We start from the raw sequence: 16,499 nt of genomic DNA, 5'->3' as shown, positions 1-16,499 counted from the left end.
AGACAAGGGTCAGAGCATTACAAATACTCATTTGCTGAGCGGGTTAGCCTGGTGGAAAATCACGAGGAATCCCGATAGGCCGATGAGTTCCAAATGCACTTGATCGCTACATATGGTAGATGATAAATAAAACCATCACGTGTGCACTTAATAGATAAAAGTGTGTATTAACCGAGAATGTTAACAGATACGTAAAAAAAGTAAACAAGTATTTGGAAAGGGAAACGAGTGTTATAAAATCTACCAGAGGTCGGCAACGCGGCGCCAGTGCGCCTGTGGGAGATATTTGCTGCACCCTCACTGGAGTCATATTTTCTTAGACCCTTCTAATACATTTTTTCCATTTCGGTCGAGTTGGTTCATCTAATACATACCCACCTACACAGTAAGGTATAGTTTAGAATTAAAATATATAAATTTAATTATAAATTAATATCGTTTTTAGTATCAGAAAATCTAAAACAGATAAGTAACAGAAATACTTCGTCAACTTGACTGGAATATACGAGTGACCTTATCAAATGTTTGAATAAACAGCTCACTTGCCCAGAGCGGAGTAAATGTTGCAAAACGTATTGATGGATTGTTTCATTACGAGATAATTTAGGGAGCCTCAACATTAAACAACAAAAATATTGTAATACGAACGTATTGATTGCCATGTTATTAAAACAAATTGCTATTGCAAAAACCACAATCGCAACTTACGAATCTATTTGCAGGTGCTGTAATAAATTGTAATAGAAAAAAAATGAAACGACAAAACGAAAGTTTGGTAAAACTAAATAAACCTTGAAACTTTCGATAAATATAGTTATAAGAAATTAAAAAAATAGAAACACCTCAGGTTTTAATGTGTATTCAGAGTTCACAGATGCCGGGTCCACACTGGCAACATGTCGCGCGACAACCTCGTTACATTTTACGATAAGTATGATAATTATCGTAAAATTTAACGAGTTTGTCGCGCGACATGTTGCCAGTGTGGACCCGGCAAGAGATTGATCTGAAATAAAAGAGAATACTTCAAACGAGCAGATGAACTTGCCAAAGATTAGTTCATTTCAGGTGTGTACCCATCGCATTTGACAATTAGATAACCAGACATAGCAGTAGAAATGGGTCCCAATAGCGTAAGGTGCTTATAGAAGACCTGTATGATCAAAAGGGTCCAATCTAATCAGTCTAAGCTGAAGATGAGAGATTGTGAGTGAAGATTACGAAGTGAACATAGGGTCAAATCCTATTTCGTCTGCATAACGCTCGCAACTTCCAGGCAATTGAGCAGCGCCATCTGTGGGACTCTTTCTTTTCGAACTCATGGCACAGGATATATTTCCCCCCTTTACTTTATAGTAGTTGTAGCCACAGAATATTAATAATATAAAAATGTGCAAGCCGAACGGTCAGATCATAAAACGACTTCAGAATGGCAAAAAAGGAAAAACAACTGATGTAAATGACCCATTACACATTTTAATTCTAATCTCTGGTAAACAGTCAACTACTATAAACAAAGGTTTAAAAAAATAAGTGGAATTTGTCGAGGGATGTACTTACAAGCAAATGGGGAGAAGCCTGTCCAATGGTTCCTGGTGGGATTATTTTATATTCTACAAAACTAATATAAATTACTAACGACATCTGTCTGTAGTTATGCACCAATTACAAATTGATTGTCAGCTTGCTCAAATGGACGGACATGTAGCTATAGCACTAATACGTACCCAGCTAGGTATGCAACAGATACAATCAAACATAGGCTGCAACTAATTTGGTACATTTCATGCATACAACACATACAAACAATTACACACTTCTTTTAAAAAATACACACACAATGCCAAAAATAGTGTCATACTATCGGTACACTGAGGCTGTAGGTATAATAGGCTAATATATTTACAACGATGTAACTTTTGTATATACAGTATAACCTCGTATTTACGTGCCCGGTATTCACGTTTTCCCGGCAATTGCGTGTATTTTTTTCGGTCCCGATGTATTTCAGTACATTTAATACCCGCATTTACGTTTTTATTTCCCGCGATTTACGTCGGAAATATTAAAAATATGCGAGTTACGCGCGCTTCTGAAGAACTGTCTGATGAAGACGAGGTTGATATTCCAACAAAAGAAGAAGCAATGAGGTTCACCGAGGGTTTAAAAACCTACTTTACAAACTTTGCTGATATCCAAGATGACACTTTTAAATGTTTATATAGTAGAAAGAGAATTACATAACAAAAAAAATGCAACAAACTAGTATACATATGTACCTACATGATTTTTTCAATAAAAATATTAATTGAATGTTGTTTTTTAATAAAACGTTATATTTTTAGAAACATAAAATTTTAATGTTCTTTTTTTCAATACCCCCTTTTTACATTTTCCCTCCAATTAGGTTTTTTTCTAGTCCGTTAAAAAACGTAAAATAGGGGTTATACTGTATATGACAAATGACATCATGTTTAATACGCTGAACTACCGAGACAGTGAGTTCGAATCACGGTTTGGCATTACTTTTTTAAGATTTCAATTGTCTACTACAGCCTACATTCAACAGGCGCCCTTCACTACTGATGTATAATATAAATGTAAGTAAATATACTTATAAAGTCATTATAGACATGATTAAGTGGATAATTAATTACGCGCGAAGTTTTCATAGACAATAAGAAATTCATAAAACAACGAAGGTGTCGTTCCACTTTTTGCCGTAATCCAAATTCACTTGAAACAATAAATATGTCACCGCACAGGGGCAACGCAAAACAAAATGTCCACGAAATGGGTTTTGTTGTTTACACTTTGGGTGGAGTTAGGGAAGATGAGAGCCTTTTGAGAGTGAATTATGCCGGACGGCAGGCGATCGTAGCTGTGCAAGTCTCCCACTTTTGCACCGACTCACGGGACACGAAAATCGCCCGACGATTTTCCGGCGTTTCGTGCGCCTCGCCGCCCGAATGACGGCTTTATCATTTGTGAGGCTTTGTGGAATAAAAAAAGATGCGACAGACAAAAAAACCAAGCGCACATTTCATACGTAATAATAGTCCTCGTGACATGTGACAAAACTCAGAATTCTCAGAATTTTCGCAAACTATGTAGATATCTACCGCCAGGGTTAGCGATCCCGCAACCTTAAATCCCGGTATTCCTCTCCATTTTTTTTGATCATGAAATACCGGATAGAAAACAATTCAAATAGTTTTTATATTTTCTGACAAATTGTCGATTTAACCATAATTGTTAATATTATTATATGAGACAGTCGGTTACATGTAAATTGTACGTGAAACATTACGTCAGCTTTCTTATCGGAAAGAGATGAGCGTATACTTAATACGGTCTCCAATTTTATTAGATTCAATACGAACATTAATTCAATTTCCATAGCGATTTTGGCAAAAATCATGAATTCAAGAATAAAAACCTAACCTAACCCAACAAATAATCCAGTAGGTATATCGGCTATTTTCAAAATTTGTTTGCTGCTGGCTTCCTGTAAAGTGTAAACCAACAAGAACCGTGTTTCATTTAGACATGAATTTTATGTCAGTACTACACGACCCTAATAGGTTGGACGATCTTGGAGAGATTAACTTCAATGGTCTTTAATATTCGGCCATATATTTCCGATACAACATTTCACGGTGAAGTATGATACGGCGAACTGCATACGTACAAGTCGGACACGGAGACAGTCAGTTTTGTTTTCATTGTTTTTTTCTGTTTATGTAAATTTTTACGAACACTACTTTTGATCATAATAATGGAGATTATAGGTTGAAGAATTTTTTAAATACCAATCAATCATAGTAAACAGAAATGTGTTTCAAAATAATAATAGTTCTTTTGTCGATTTTCATTTTATGTGTAACATCTTTATTTTCTCGTGATTACAGGATCGGCAACTTTTTTTAACATTCCTATAAAATTTCATCCCTGTCTGTCTCTAAATATGACAGTGGTGAAGTGTGTGTGTTGAAGGTAAGTGAAAGAAAGTCCTAAGACAGCCATATTTACAGGACTTGAATTGTGCCCATCTACAATTGTTGAGTATCTTTTGTTTGAGTGTGTTACAATGTTACATATTGCTGCGTACCGTCTAGTTAACCAAGTCGACACTCGATTTATAGGTAATACTAACCTACAGACAGATCTGTCATTGGCAAAGTTTTTATTTAATTACGTTAATAGGTAATTACAAATTATTTGTATCTACTAAAAAGGTATGCTTGAAATAATCGCCTAGTATGGAGTATTCGCCACTGAAATATAATAATTCTTGTAAGTATAGAGTTTTATTTTGAGCAATAATCAAACTACTTTGGTTAAAATATTAACTGGAAAAATTTTATTAATTTCCACCAATACCAGGATTCCGGAAAATATTACAAATCCCGAAACCCCGAGATTAAAAATTCTGTCTGTGTTTACAATCACCGCTTCATATGAAAAAATCAATCAGCAAAAAATCGATGAACACATACGCTACAATGTTGTGAGTAAACTAAGTTACATAATAATGTTATATTGTTCATTTATCAACATGTCATGTTACTGACAATTCTCTTGACGCTGAACAAAAGGAGATATAAATAATTAATTATAATAAATTTTACAACAGTCTTATGTCACAGTTTGAATAGGTGCGTGAGTAACACCTTTAAGACAAAAAAATAGTACCTACTTTATCAAAGAAAATTAAATTATTGTCATTTTAAAACGTCTGTAGAGTTAGAGTACCTATCGGAGATGAAATCAATCGTAAACGGACACGAAGACGGTAGGTATGACATAAAATATAAAATATCTCGAAACGATCGAAACCAGTTCACATTTTCACAGATATTCATACAACATTTTTCCAACAGCTGTGAAAATATGTTTTTTGTGGGTAAGTATCATTTGAGAATCTTCATCTTAGCCAGTTATTCAAAACCATGTTACGAGTTCGTGTCTTCGCGAGAATGTCCAAAAGCTTGCTGTTACCGTTTTTATAATTGAGTAAACATGAAGCAAACCATACGATTTTTACGTGACCTATTAACACAAAAATAATTATGTAGAAATTCGGTTGGATGCTGGCGTGATTGGATCCCTAGATAAGCTTTTATATGGTTGTGAACTAGATATATTTTTATATAACTTCAAGAAAATGTTAATTCTTTCAATAAATCAGTATAAAATTATACAAAAATCCTGTTGTTGAATTTTTTGATTATTTATAAGAAATCTATATCAACAAATTATGATTTGTAAGTTTTATTTTATTCAGTTTTAAAAAAAATTATTTATTGCATACCATGCCTTTGCTTTTTCGTACAAAGATGTTTAGAAAGATAATTAGTTACTAATTAATACTATTTTTTTTAAAATATTGTATAAATTATTAACTTTCGTTATAATACTATCGGTAATGTTCTGTTGAGACATATCCGACTAAGTATAATATCAATTTTCCTACTTAAATTTACTGGGAACACTTTACTCATTATTATTGGTGAAGTAATTAAGATTTATTGTACAATAGGTTTGTGTTAAATAATTATAAAAATATGCAACGAAACGTTTATATTTAAAAAATAATACTAATATAAAACACTATTTTTTGTGTACACAATATATGTATTTTCACTAATCTGGGATTCTGGATTTTCAAAATTACGCCGAGATTGTTCAATCCCCAGCAATAAGTTGCTAACAGTGAATGTGATAACTGATAAATTAGACACCGGACATCTGGAGTCCTTTTTTTTTTGGGACGGACTCGAATATTACAACATTTTTTAATTAAAAAATGCGTTAATAATTTATGGAACCTATGTTTTTCAGAAAAATAAGTTGTACGATGTAGTAGGTACAATGAAATATGAAATAAATGATATTGATAATATGTGCAAGAGACTTTATCGATACTTAATTATATAGAAACGCTGCTATTAGTAGATATACTATACTATTTAGAAAAATTAATGAAGCGCTTACGTAAAGAGTGGAAGAATTAGTTGTTAATAGTAATATCTATAATATTTAATAATATTCCACTTTTTATATACCTATTATTGAAATCAAAGTTTAAAATTTCTACTAAACTACTTTTATTTTCACTATCAAATAACAAATCACACTTGCTCCCATAATGAGAAGGACTTGACAGCTAGTGTATTATTAAAATCGTACCAAATCTGAATGATTTCGTATATTATGTTCATACTACGAAAATATATAATATGAAAACATATTATTATATTATATGGATTTATGGATAGGTAAAATGGGGAATATCGGACCTACGTGGTTAATGAAACCCTTTAGAAAAAGTTTCGTACGAAAGATACTTCAAATCGTACTTTTGTGTTTCAAGCAAGTGGTTGGACATATTGAGATATTCAATTTTAATATATAGGTACTGATGTTGTAATGTTTTTTTTGACATTTTTACAGGCCATTTTCAAACACTTTATATTCATCATGCAAAATATGTAAGGACATGCGTTTTCTGTTAATTGCTACTCCCTAATACTATAAATTATATATCATAGTATTATTTCAATGAAATATATAAACCCGATATAATTATTTATTTCGGAAGTTATCAAAATGATACAATCATAATTAGTCGACATTGATACATTGTGTATATATATTACCTAATACCATTGATAATAAATTATTTTATCAAGAAAATATTAGATATAAATAGGTATAACACAGTTGCAGTGCATACCATTTGCCTTAACAAGTTGACCTTGGTTCTAATAGTTCATTGCTTTATCCAATCTGGGAGTTCACACATGAAACTATAATTTGATGTTATAGTAATATGGTAGAAAAAACAAAAAAAACTTAACCTGCGCGTTTGTTAACTGATCTACGTATTTTCTTAAAATCCGAGATCACTTCAGTTTTGACGATTATGGATTATAGCTTAAAATTGTTTATTTGTTTTTAATTAGTGAGTAGGTATATTTCGTGATATTTCACATTAGCTGGTTCCATTGTTTACGGGAAATGACGTTTTAACGGGCTTACCTATTGAATGTATTAATAGTATGTAATATATTCATTACGGGTTTTCACAAACACTTCAGATAATCAAAATTTGTTTTTTACTTGATCCTTTACTAATAGGTAAGAAGGTTTTAACAATCTTTTATTATGTCAATGTGCATTTACGATCGGTGAGTGCGCATAGTGCACGAAGAAGCCAGAAGGCATAACCCGGTCGTAAATAATGACTAATAGAATACCTAGTACAAAACATAAATCAATTGGAATTTATTGATTAATATTTTTGCCACTCGTACCCGTTAGATATAGGGACCATTATACCACTTTCCTCTAGAAGGTATATAAGGTACTTTTAAACACTTTGTACATTTTGCATTTGTGTTTATTGTTATTAAATCTTAGTTGATATTATTCTTTTGACTTATTAACTTAAAAATAACAACAATGGATGAAATATAATATTCCTAAATATTATAATATGTCACATATATAATATTGTGTAAGTATATAATATATAATTATCAAGCCTCGATAGCGAAGGCTGCGTGACTAGCAAATGCACTTACGACCTATGTAAACCTGCCGTTCATATTGTTTTAAAAGCACTATAGATGGTTGCACTATTATATCTAAAATGTAAACATAAATTTATATACAATATTGGTATGTACTACAGCTGATGATGATACATACTATCGTATGGAAAATAATTCATTTTTAAGTTGTGGACTTCTTGTACGTATCATGCGACAAAAGCAATAAAATCGTCTTCAAGTTTTTGTCATTGGTCGGGAACCTTTTTTGATACATACACCTACGGTAGGTGAATTTTAAACACAGCAAATTTTTCACAGTTTTGAAGTTACGCTATTTCTTAATGTATATAAATCAGTCATTTAATAAATAAGGACAAATATCACCAACAAGTTAGTTCAAGTAAACAATCGACTCCCACGTCCTCTATACTTAATTGACTTTTTATGCAATAATATGTACCTACCTATATTTTGTACTGTTATTCAATTGAAAATGTCCATTAGGATAAAATCGGTTGAATATCAACATTATGGAATAAATGTGGAAAAAGTACGAAAGTACATATTATAAAGTGTTTTAATGAAATATGTATCTAGGTACCAGTCGTTTTATGTGATGAATAGTTCTTTACACTTTATAATATGTAAGTATTTAAATCAAATACATAATATAATCATATATCAGATAATTACTTTTTAATAACAACATTTAAATATAATGCTAATTATGTCGAATGGCCACCTAATCGGCGCGCCTTTAGCGTACAATGTATTAAATGGGACGGCGGGACTTTTTTTAACGTTACACACCTACAATCTTACCTGTAGAATGGCCAAAAATGGAACTACGAATTACCATAGGACGCCATTTTGAAAATTTCATTCGAATGTCAAATTTTGTCCAGTTACTAGTCTTGATTGGGTAGTTTTCGACAATGGCTCCATTTTTTTTGTAGTACTTATTCCACTTTTAATCAATAAATTAGGACCGGTTTCGTCCGCCTCAGAGGGACGTTTTCAACTGAATCTTCCCTTGTTCGGTTGAAAATGTCCCTCTGATGCGAACGAAACCGGTCCTAATTTATTGATTAAAAGTGGAATAAGTACTACAAAAAAATGCGTTTTTTAAATTAAACAACAATAAATATTAACGTAATACAATCACTAAGTGAAAATCTGAAGTATTAAATGGGACGGCGGGACTTTTTTTTAACGTTACACACCTACAAACTTACCTGTAGAATGGCCAAAAATGGAACTACGAACTACCATAGGACGCCATTTTGAAAATTTCATTCGAATGTCAGATTTTGTCCAGTTACGAGTCTTGATTGGGTAGTTTTCGACAATGGCTCCATTTTTTTTGTAGTACTTATTCCACTTTTAATCAATAAATTAGGACCGGTTTCGTCCGCCTCAGAGGGACATTTTCAACTGAATCTTCCCTTGTTCAGTTGAAAATGTCCCTCTGATGCGAACGAAACCGGTCCTAATTTATTGATTAAAAGTGGAATAAGTACTACAAAAAAATGCGTTTTATTAAATTAAACAACAATAAATATTAACGTAATACAATGACTAAGTGAAAATCTGAAGCAATATTATATTGCAAAACCTTTAGAAGAATGCAATTACGGCTTACGCAATACATAATATTATAATAGTAGGTTCAAACGAATATTTTCAAGGATGTCTCGCATCTACAGATGTACGCCACTGGTATTTTGAAGATGAAATTTCTTACGATCGATTTGATGAAATTCTTCAATGTCAATAGTTTATAATCAAATAGACCAGTTTGGGCAGAGCATCCTCAAAATACTTAAATATCTAAAGAAATAAACAAGTAGGTATGTGACTTTTTTATCGATATGTAGGTACGGTATTGTTGCTTGATAATACTAATAGGTATCAATATGATACATTTAGAACATAAAACGGGTCAGCGGACAAAATCTTCCAATATTTGTATTTATATTAGTGGTAGGGTACGCAAAAGCTATTCGATATTTAATTATGAAAAAACATATTCTACACGCATTTTATAAAAATGGTTTACCATTACTTACCTGCAATAAAACAAACCATCAATTTTGTAATGCGACCTTTTTAATTGCATTTTGCGAATTTGAATTCGTTTGTCGTTGCCGCAAGTCGCGTTATAATATTGGCAAGACGATTATCTTAATTACATTAATTACCATCGCACCTGAGCTGCCAGAAAAAACAACTGACAAACTGTAGAAATCCATACTAAGAATCATTTGGGCAAAAGTCTCCTTAGGATATTGGATTCGTCCACCAATTTAATGTGTTTTTTTATGGGTTGACGGTTAAAAACTTCAACAGGCCGGCCTTTACTGATAATTTAATAAAATCGTTTTACCAAATATTCGGAAACTCGATGCCTGGATTCCATTGTTACATAACTCGTTGCAGTTGCGTAGACCCATTTAGATATTTCTGATACCATATCGAATGCGAGAGCACAGTGTAACTAATACAATCGCCAGTTTTTACCAAATCTATTGCCTATATTCACTATTTCATCAGCGTAGTCAGTCAAATTTTGATTAGAAAATAAAAACAGATGTTTTCACAATCATAATTAAATATTTCAGTGTAAAATCATTCGTCACGTACTAAATATACATTTTTATGAAATCATTGGTAAAAATAATTTGATGATTTTATCACCAGATAGTAATTTTTATTTTTATATTGGCAGCAAATACCGAAGACATAACATTCTACCATAGTACCTATATACGTAAGGTTAAGGCCACATAGGCAGGTGCCTTGCTTGGCGGATACGTGCTAGGTGACAAACGTGTTGGTTATTTTTATTGTGTCGCCTAGTGATTTTGCAAGTTGGCGGATGTTTCTTCAGTACCTATGACAAACGTCAAACACCGTATATTTTGAGGTTATAAATAATGACGCATGGGATGAATTGACATTATGCACCCAACAAGTTCAAATTTGAAACTTTCGAAATTTTAAATTTAAATTCTTTGTGAGAAGTAGCTTTCTGGTTAGTTTTGAGAGTGACATATCGTTGTTGACTTGAGCACTCCCAAATGTCAAATGAATTTGTACCTAAGCAAATAGCGTGCAATGTGGCAGTAGTGTTTTTAGTATACAAGCATAGCACCTAGCTCAGCACTGGCGAAGCACCTACCTATGTGGCCGAAGCCCAAGCTCGTAAGAATCGTAAGAATCGTAAGAACCTGCTTTTTAGAATAATTTAGATACCTCAGAGCCCGACTGTCAATTTAGACGAAAATAAGTTTTGAAACTAAGTTATCATAATATTATCAGTTCAATTCACACTTCCATGTGACAAGAACTACAACTACTCCACGTGCTGTCAGCGAATCGTCTGCGTGATACGATATAAAATTAACGGTTTATTTTGTGATTTAATCTAGAAGAATATTATGCAAGGTATCAGGCCATGGCCCTCACAAGGGGGGCTGACAGGGTTCTTGTCCTGGGGCCCGGGCGTAGAGGGGTCTGGCGTGGGAGGTCGACCAGTTAAGTGACATAAACACACATCACAAAATTGCTCTAATACTAAAAAAAGTTGCTTGCGGTGCTATTTAACATTAACTATTAACATTTACAAATATGTGTCTATCTATGTGATGCAATTCTGAAATTTATTTTTATTATTTTTAGTGTGTTTCCAGACTAATAAAAATGGCTATTTATCAAATATATTGAATTACTAGACTACCACTAAAATGGATCGCGCTCAGTGCTTTATAATAGAATGCCGAGTGCCGGACAACTCAGTAATTTAAGAGGATTTATTTAAAAATACTAAAAATACACGGAACGCTGGTAATTTTAGATTGAGGAACCCTGGGATTCCATTGGAGACTACCATTTAGGGAACACTGGTACGAACATCACGCTGTCCTTAACCTTAGCGATATGTATGGGGCCCCGCTTCAAGATGTGGGGGCCATGTGTCAGGCAGTTTGTTGGTTTTATTGTCTTTTGTACCTACATACCGTAAATACATGCTTGCGATTTTTGACAGATGCGAGTGAAGTTTATGACTTAGCTGAAGTGGTAAGCTTAACTTAGCTTAGCTTAACTGAAGCTTACTACTGAACGGTTTTCGGCTTCACTTTCACATAGGTATGTATTTAAGCTCCAACTAGGTAGAAAAGCTTTTCTTCAATGCATTTGGGCGACTTTTACGTATCGAGTAACAAAATACACTACACACCCACCCACTCAGAATTAAAAACGTGACAACACTAGTTTTGTCAATAATTTCAAACTATTGCTACCAATCGATTCTAACTTCTGTGTAGAAATTGAAATAAAACAATGACGGAGGAAACGGCATTTAATAATAATAATAATATGACAACACTATCATGGGGATCCAGTCGCTACACGATATTGCGAACGGGCAAACGGCACGCGACACTAGAACAGTTTCAAGGAACAAGCCGTTTGACGCAAAACTTGCGGCCGTCAAGTCGACGTGGTCAGGCACAGCTGCGGAAAATCATACGTGTTTTGATTTTAGTCCGCAGCTAAAATAGGTAACTAAAATTTTTTTGGACACTAAACGATAAAACATAAATATTATTGAGTCTTGGAAAGAATTAATTACCTACCTATTACGTTAAAATTCACTAGTGTAACTTTAGCACGAATGATAATATAAAGGATAAGTTAGCCATGGTATATTTTTAATTTATCAGCAAACAAAGATATCATACGTGCGTATTAATTACTGCAGTGAATAAGCAGTGATTTCAAATCTTTTTTGAATGGCAGAATGAGTTATATTCGTATTTATATACGTCAGCTGAATGCAGAACTATTCTAACTCACATTTGAAATATTTTTTTGAAGGGAGTTATTTGAAACAACCTACTTAATTTATTTATTATTTGTACAGATAAATATATAGGTACAACAGGTCAATACGGCACACTATTATCAATACATAAAGTAGCCAGACAATAAATATGCTATGAACTGCAATTGCCACGTGAAGGTTTTGAATGCTTTAACAAAAATAAAATTAACAGTGCGTTGTAGGCGGCGAAATTCATAACTACTGAAAACAAAAATTCTCCTCTCAAGGATAACTCTCGCTATTGCAACAAGAGTTATAATATGATAATTGTGTAGAAATAGGTTACAGTAAATATTTTATTACTCATTTACCAAAATGGTTTAAATAAAATTGTAATTTCCTCTGAGAGACCTTTGATACAGCTTACGGAACCATAGTTAAGAATAATACGAAATAATCAATCAATATGATTTGTTTTCTATCCTCTGTACGTAAAATTGTTCATTTGATTATATAAAAAATGTCAACAGACAAAAAATATTGTTATTGATGTTACATAATATGGAGAGGTCCGATTACAGCACGACGTACTTTCATCATTCTTGACTGTATAACCCCATGTCCCGTTCAGAAAATTTCTCCACCCCGAACGATCCCATTTATAATCATTGTGTCCAATAATTGTGTCAAATATTGGCACCGTATTACATACATAGTTAAGAAAGGCAAACGTTTAGAGCTGATTTCCCGAAATATGAATGCGCAACGCTACACATTCTAAACCGAATGATATTTTTGTTTTATAAATGACATGTGCACAGAGAACTCCAAATTATATAGCATACAATTAAACTTGATTCATCGTAACTAGTATCAATATATTTATAACTAGGTGTTGTCGTGATAAAGCACTGCAGGTGCTCGAAAAAAACGGTATGGCTTTCACTGAAGTCGAAGGTTACACCTCGATGGTAGAATAGGCGACATACGGCACAACGTGCACCCTATATTTTTATCATACCGACCGCACTGCATGTAAATAATACTGGGACGAAATATTGAAGGGCAAATCCGCACACTTACTAGTCAATATTATGTAGTAGCCTTAGGTAGTAGCTATGTATGTTAAAATATGTTCACGTACGACATAGCGGTATATTAAATCAGAACCAGAGAGATAACGTGGCATATAATAAAACTGTAGATAGAGAGAAAAAAAATGAGTGGAAGTGTGAACCATGAAAAAAGCTGAGTTTTGAAAATATGCAGTGATTCTTTCTATATACCTATTTAAATCAATATTTGGAACATTACATGCTGTTCAGTTAAAAAAAACTGTGCAATCATTGCTAAGTCAAAAAACAATAATCTGTTAGTTGTTTCAGATTACTTCATGATACATTATATCCCAGAGAGAACGTACTTTTGCATTCAAATTGATCCACCTATGTGATATAGATGCGATTTATAAAAACAAATTTAACTTAATGTAAGTACATATCTAGTTGGAAGATGCTCAGCATACATATCGCTGAAGTTGGTAAGTTGTTCGAAAAGTCGCCCATACTATCCCTAGCGTGCGAGTCGCATTTAGTACAACGTGGCGCCGCCAATGACAATAATAATTATTGACAGCGATAATAATGAAATGACATCTCGAGTTGAGAAATAATAAAGATGCAAAAATATTGTTAAAATAATGAATCTGTAACTTACAATAAGAATCGCGTATACCAGCGATGGTTAACTTGTGGAACTCGTAATCAGGGTTCTTTCAATCGGCAGGTGCAATCCATGCTCTGAAAAAATCAAAAGGAAAACAATTTTTATAACATACTAGCTGAAGTACCCGGCTTCGCACAGGGTCACTTCGTGGTTATATTTATCTTAGATATTTGAAAAATAATAAGAGTTAATTATTTTTTTAATATTAAAATATCTGTGTAATACAATATGGCAATATGAAAATAATTCTAATAGGAGTAAAGGTCAAACATAAGAACACTAAATTAAAATCGAATCCAAAATATGAAAACGTTATTAATGTTATTAATATGTAGTAAAAAAAAAATCAAAATTGGATGGAACAAACAAACAACAAACTTTGTATTTTATAGTGTGCGCACAACAACTGACAAAAGTTTCATCGCAATCGGATGAATGGTATAGGAACGCATGCGAATATTAGAAGAAGATGATTTTCTAAATCAGAAATCTTCGTGGGCATGCGCATGACAACTCACCAAAGTTTCATTGCAATCGGATTAATGGTATAGGAACGCATACGAATAGAAGAAGAAGAAGATGGTTGTACTAATTCAAAAACCTTCGCGGGCGTGCGCACAACAACTGGTCAAAATTTCATCACAATCGGATGAATGGCATAAGAACGCATACAAATAGAAGAAGAAAAAGATGATTGTACTAATTTAGAAACCTTTGCGGGCAAGGGCACAACACTTGATCAAAATGTCATTGCAATCGGATGAATGGTATAGGAACGCATAAGAATAGAAGTAGAAGATGATTTTCTAATTCAGAAATCTTGGTGGGCATGCGCACGACAACTCACCAAAGTTTCATTGCAATCGGATGAATGTGTGTAGGTACGCATTCGAATAGAAGAAGAAGATGATGGTTTTACTAATTCAGAAACCTTCGCAGGCGTACGCACGACAACTCACCAAAGTTTCATTGCAATCGGATGAATGGTATAGGAACGCATACGAATAGAAGAAGATGGTTGTACTAATTCAGAAACCTTCGCGGGCTTGCGCACAACAACTGGTCAAATTTTCATCGCAATTGGATGAATGGTATAAGAACGCATACGAATAGAAGAAGATAGAATGAAGAAGAGGAAGAAGATGATGATTTTTCTAATTCAGACACCTCATGGATGTGCATACAACCACTTACCAAAATTTCATTGCAATCGGATGAATGGTATAGGAACCAAGGAAGAAGAAGAAGATAGTTGTACTAATTCAAAAACCATTACGGGTGTTACCACAATAACTGACGAAGGTTTCATCGCAATTGGATGAATGGTATAGGGACCATACGAATAAAAGAAGATAAAATGAAGAAGAAGAAGAAGATGGTTGTACTAATTCAGAAACCTTCGAGGGTGTTGGCACAATTATTGACGAAAATTTTATTGCAATCGGATGAATGGAATAGGAACGCATACGAATAGAAGAATATAGAATAGAAGAAAAAGAAGAAGAAGAAGATGGTTGTACTAATTCAAAAACCATTGCGGGTGTTACCACAACAACTGACGAAAGTTTTATTGCAATCGGATGAATGGTATAGGGACCATACGAATAAAAGAAGATAAAATGAAGAAGAAGAAGATGGTTGTACTATTTCAGAAACCTTTGCGGGTGTTAACACAACAACTGACGAAGGTTTTATTGCAATCGGATGAATGGTATAGGGACCATACGAATAAAAGAAGATAAAGTGAAGAAGAAGAAGAAGATAGTTGTACTATTTCAGAAACCTTTGCGGGTGTTAACACAACAACTGACGAAGGTTTCATCGCAATCGGATGAATGGTATAGGAACCATACGAATAAAAGAAGATAGAATGAAGAAGAAGAAGAAGATGATAATTTTTCTAATTCAAAAACCTTTATGGATGTGCATACAACCACTTACCAAAATTTCATTGCAATCGGATGAATGGTATAGGAACCATACGAATAAAAGAAAATAGAATGAAGAAGAAGAAGAAGATGAGGATTTTTCTAATTCAGAAACCTTCATGGGTGTGCATACAACCACTTACCAAAATTTCATTGCAATCGGATGAATGATATAGGAACGCATACGGGACAGACACACAGACAGACAGACATTCATTTTTATATATTAGTATAGCCTATACTCTTCCCGCAAGTGCAAGCAATAAGTTTACAAAGTTTTATCGCAATCGGATGAACGGTATGGCTGCGCATTATATACGAACAAACAAACACACAAATACACAAACACACAAATATTAATTTTTATATATTAGATAACTAACATTACAATTCTGATAATTTTATCTATAGGTACTATTATAATAATAACACTGAAGTGTGTATCTCTGTCTGTGATAT

The 16,499-nt window shown here is 33.3% G+C and overlaps 1 protein-coding gene across 3 annotated transcripts in view; it reads right to left on the bottom strand.

The window, feature by feature from the left end:
• The window catches only part of LOC147072614 (uncharacterized), a 205,793-nt gene that overhangs the window by 105,146 nt on the left and 84,148 nt on the right, over window positions 1-16,499 (bottom strand). For all 3 annotated transcript variants that reach the window (XM_085947017.1, XM_085947015.1, XM_085947016.1), the window contains exon 2: window positions 14,104-14,186. The gene's annotated coding sequence lies outside the window, so the exon portion shown is untranslated. The remainder of the gene's footprint in view (window positions 1-14,103; window positions 14,187-16,499) is intronic.

The sequence above is a fragment of the Rhyacophila brunnea genome, unplaced genomic scaffold, assembly GCF_057557595.1.
Source record: "Rhyacophila brunnea isolate RB1 unplaced genomic scaffold, BYU_Rbru_1.0 scaffold_2, whole genome shotgun sequence".
Lineage (NCBI taxonomy): Eukaryota > Metazoa > Arthropoda > Insecta > Trichoptera > Rhyacophilidae > Rhyacophila > Rhyacophila brunnea.
Note: the sequence above shows the minus strand (reverse complement) of the source record. Positions and strands in the feature narration are given on the sequence as shown.